Below are 4841 nucleotides of genomic sequence, written 5' to 3'. Positions count from 1 at the left end.
TGTACTTGCTACACATTTCTTTTGGCCAAAGATGAGACGGGATGTTGAGTGTTTTATTGCTCGCTGCACTACATGTCAAAAAGCTAAGTCACGACTCAATCCTCATGGTTTATATATGCCTTTGCCTGTACCTAGTATTCCTTGGGAGGATATATCTATGGACTTTGTTTTAGGTTTACCTCGAACAAAGAAGGGGATGGATATCATATTTGTTGTCGTGGATAGATTCTCGAAAATGGCACACTTTATACCATGTCATAAAAGCGATGATGCTGTTAATGTTGCTGATTTGTTCTTTCATGAAATTATTCGCTTGCATGGTGTGCCAAATACTATTGTTTCAGATCGTGATACTAAATTTCTTAGCCACTTCTGGAGATGTTTATGGGCTAAGTTGGGGACTAAACTGCTTTTTAGTACTACTTGTCACCCCCAAACTGATGGACAAACTGAAGTAGTCAACAGAACATTGTCTACTATGCTTATGGCTGTTTTGAAGAATAATAAGAAAATCTGGAAGGAATGCTTGCATCATACTGAATTTGCTTATAATCGTTCATTGCATTTTACTACTATGATGTGCCCTTTTGAAATTGTGTATAGTTCCCTACCTCGTGCACCTATTGATTTGTTGCCTCTTCCATCTTCGGAGAAGGTTAACTTTGGTGCTAAACAACATGCTGAATTGATCTTAAAAATTCATGAGTTAACTAAGGAAAACATTGAGCGTATGAATGCTAAATATAAACTTGCTGGAGATAAGGGTAGAAAACATGTTGTGTTTGCACTCGGAGATCTTGTTTGGTTACATTTGCGTAAGGATAGATTTGCTAATTTGCGCAAATCAAAGTTAATGCCACGTGCTGATGGTCCTTTTAAGGTGTTGGAGAAAATAAATGATAATGCATATAAACTTGAGCTGCCTATAGATTTTTGGGGTTAGTCCCACTTTTAAGATTGCAGATTTGAAGCCTTATTTTGGTGAGGAAGATGAGCTTCTGTCGAGGACGACTTCATTTCAAGAAGGGGAGGATGATGAGGACATCAATACCGTTATTACACCCATAGTCCCTGCTACTATACATACCGGACCAATTACTAGAGCTCACGCATGCCAATTGAATTACCGGGTACTTTCGTTTCTTGGTAATGATTCTAATGTTCATGAGAATATGTGTTGCCTAAATTGGATACATTTGTTTTGCTTACAAATGAAGGGCCTAGCTTGGAGAAGGATGAATATTGGAGAAAGAACAAGCATGGAGATGATGGTATGCGCAAGGGAAACAAGAACGGAGTTACAAGTGATGATTTCAGGAGAAGCCACCATAATGAGTGCATGAAGCCTTGGACGAAATATACAAGATGCCACTTCATAAATTTCGTCCAGAGGCTATTCTAGGTGCCGCGTCACCTTATTATTGGGCCAGGCCCATGTAATTTCGAAATACATAAGTATAGGCTATTTTTAGAGTCCGTATGTGCGGGGAAACAAGATATAGGGTTGGTTTTGGACCCCTCCCCCAAGGGCCACGACCCCCCCTCTTCCTCCATATATACAGCCCTTAGGGCACCGTTTAGACTTTGGATTTTGTTTAGATTAAAAGTTCGCCATAGCTGCAACTTCACGTACTTCGTTTGTGTTCAACGACCAGACCAAGACGTCACAGAACCGCATCTTGATCAATAAAGCTTTCATCTTATATTCGCAATATCCAGATTGCAATCTCAGTTTCTTGCTTGTTCTTTGTTTGCTCGCAGGAAATAGACCCTCGTGGTCAGGTTGATTGTGCTCCCGCATGGTCAATACCTCTCGGAGTTGGTTTAGCGATTGCTAAGGCACGACGTCCTCGCATGTACGTAGTCGGATCGTCAAAGTCTACTCCTCCGAAACGATAATCACCATCTCATCAAAAGACGGGACACCTTTGTCTCTATCACATCACTCCTCTCACAACTCCCTTTCGAATCACACGAGACATGATTGCTACCTCAAACGGAGACACTTTGCATACTAAGGTACCAAGGAGTTAGCCATGGAGAGGCTAAGGAGCAAGGAGAATCGGAAGCGGAAGACATGCGTGAAGACGGAGAAAAAAATCAGCCAAGTCCCAGGCTGTCCGGACGATCCGGACAGAGCCCGAATGATCCAGACCCCGGTCCGTACGACCCGGATAATGTGCCCAAAGACACCCAAAGCTGGACCCTGAAACCGGACCATCCGAACGACCCCAGATCATCCGGACCCCAGCCGGACATCCAGACCCCCCTCCGGATATCCGGGCCGTCGCCACCACCGCCTGTTCCTTCGCCTCATCCATCCGTCCCCCGGATCATCCGGCTCCCTGAGTCCCGGATCATCCGGCTCCCCGCCCGAATCATCCGGACCCCCGCCTGCGTGTGCGTGTTGGGCCAAGGCCCATGTACCCCTTCGCCCCCTTTGCCTATATATACGCCTCCTCCACCTCTTTTCTAGGGTTAGAATTGTGATAGCTCATATTTGAGATAGAGCTTTGCTCATCCACTTGGTTACTTCTCCTCGGAGCTCACGACCTCTTCGGAGAAGATCCCCCAAGCGGATTCAAGACCCCATCACGGGAAGACTCTTTAAGACCTCCTCACGGAGAAGACCTTTTGTATCATCCTTTGTTGACCGTGAATCATGTATCACTCTTTTTGTTTTGAGGATCTAGCATATGTGTGACCATACCTTGTTGGTTGAGTGATTTCTCTCGTGTTTTCCCTCGTTTTCCCCGCGTTATCCCCCTCGTGTTCTTCGTAGGATCCCCTCCAATCCTGAAAGATCAGGCATCTAGTGTTCTACCCTACATCACATTGTGTTGTTTCTCTCGTCAAGTATCATTCCATCTTGTCAAGTTCTTGTTCAATTCCTTCGCTTTTCAGTCAGAGTGTTTTCCGAATTCTTTCGTTCTTATTCCTTTTGTATCTCGTTGTAACCAAAGTGGTTTTTAATGTCTATCTTGTCATGTAAGCTCTTGGTTCTTGTTGTATTCCTTGTTCCTCTTGTCCAACAGGCTCTTTGTAATCTCGTTCATATCTGTTGTATTCTTTTTTTCAAGTTGTTCAACCTCTCAAGGTTCATGGTTTCACTCGTTTGTCAAAGAAGCAACTTGTTTTACCTCTTCCTCTTTCGCTTCTCTCCGGTGCCATCCTTAGATCTCGGGGCGAGATCTCTTGTAAGTGGAGGAGTGTTGTAACAGCCCGAGATCGACGCTCCAGAAGCCTTCGAGTTATTTCGTTGTTGACATGTGTTTTATTTTGTTTATTGCATTCATCATCGCATCATGTGCATTGCATCCACATGTTTTTATAAAACCCGTAGCCGTTCGTAGTTGCCGCTTCTCTCTTTGTCCCTATTGACCTTTCGCCAGGCCCCTTTGTCATTGTCGAACTCTCTCAAACCCCCTCGTGCGCGTCCGAAAACTTTCCGGAACCTGAACCTGGGGCAACCGGGACTTCAGTTACTGTACGCGTAGCTCATACGCCGTGTCTTGAGAACGAGATATGCGGCTCCTATCGAGATTGTCGACATGTCGGGAGGTCTTGCTGGACTTGTTTTACCATTGTCAAAATGTCTTGTGAACCGGGATTTCAAATTTGATCGGGTTGTTTCGGGTGGAGGATTTTCCTCTGTTGATCGTGAGAGCTTGTCGTGGGCTAAGTTGGGACACCCCTGCAGGGTTTAATCTTTCGAAAGTCGTGCCTGCGGTTATGTGGCAGATGGGAATTTTTAATATCTGGTTGTAGAGAACTTGACACCAGATCCGCATAAAAATACACCAACCGCCTGTGTAACCGTGACCGTCTCTTTTCAAGTGAGTCGAGAAGAGAACACGGTGGGGTTATGTTTGAATGTAAGTAGTTCAGGATCACTTCTTGATCAGTACTAGTTTGTGGCCGTTTTCGTAGTTTCTCATCTTACTCTTGTACTCGCAAGTTAGCCACCATACAATGCTTAGTCGCTTGCTGCAACCTCACCACTTATCCATTCCATACCCATTAAGCTTTGCTAGTCTTGATACCCATGGTAATGAGATTGCTGAGTCCTCGAGGCTCACAGATTATTACAACAACAGTTGTAGCTACAGGTAATGCGATGATCTGATGCGAGTGCGATGCTTGCTTGTTTGGAGTTCTTCTTCAGCTTCTTCTTTGATCAAGGGATATAGGTTCCGGGTCGGGAGCCTAGGATTAGCAGGGTGGATGTCGTTCTTCTTTTTCGTTTTATTTCATTCGTAGTCGGATCCTGCTCTTCTATATGATGATTGCTATGTATTGATGAACTGTTGTATTCATGTTGTAGCTTGTGGCGAGCGTAAGCCTTTATCTTGTATTCTCATCTATTCAGTACATGGCATGTTGTAATGATATCCACCTTGCTATGTGCTCGAAATGCGGTTGTGCCCCAATCATGAGTCCATCATGTGATTGGGATAGAATCGCATCTTGGGCGCTACACGGAGCTAACGAGGGAGGTGTTGGCGGGGTCACTGTTGTGGTGGTCGCCGCCTTGCGTTTCACAACGGCAAACTTTTTCTTCGCCGACGCGCAACTGGTCGGATTCGCCGCGGCAGGGGCGGCGGAGGTGGGCGCGCGTGCCTTCTTTGCGGGGCCGGCGGGAGCGCCACTCTGAACGGCGACATTGCCCTGCCGCTAGCGGGGTGGTGCAGTGGAGCCTGCGACAGCGACAGGTGCAACATCGCCGGCGATGAGATTTGCCGACGGGAAGCCGGGCATGACATCCATGGTGCCGGCCGACGGCCGAGAGACTTCCATGGCGGTGGAGGGAAGCCGGGAAGGGTGCTCCGAAGCGGGCGGAG

Source organism: Triticum aestivum, chromosome 4B (genome assembly GCF_018294505.1).
Source record: "Triticum aestivum cultivar Chinese Spring chromosome 4B, IWGSC CS RefSeq v2.1, whole genome shotgun sequence".
Lineage (NCBI taxonomy): Eukaryota > Viridiplantae > Streptophyta > Magnoliopsida > Poales > Poaceae > Triticum > Triticum aestivum.
The sequence above is the reverse complement of the archived record's forward strand: the minus strand, read 5'-3'. Positions refer to the sequence as shown.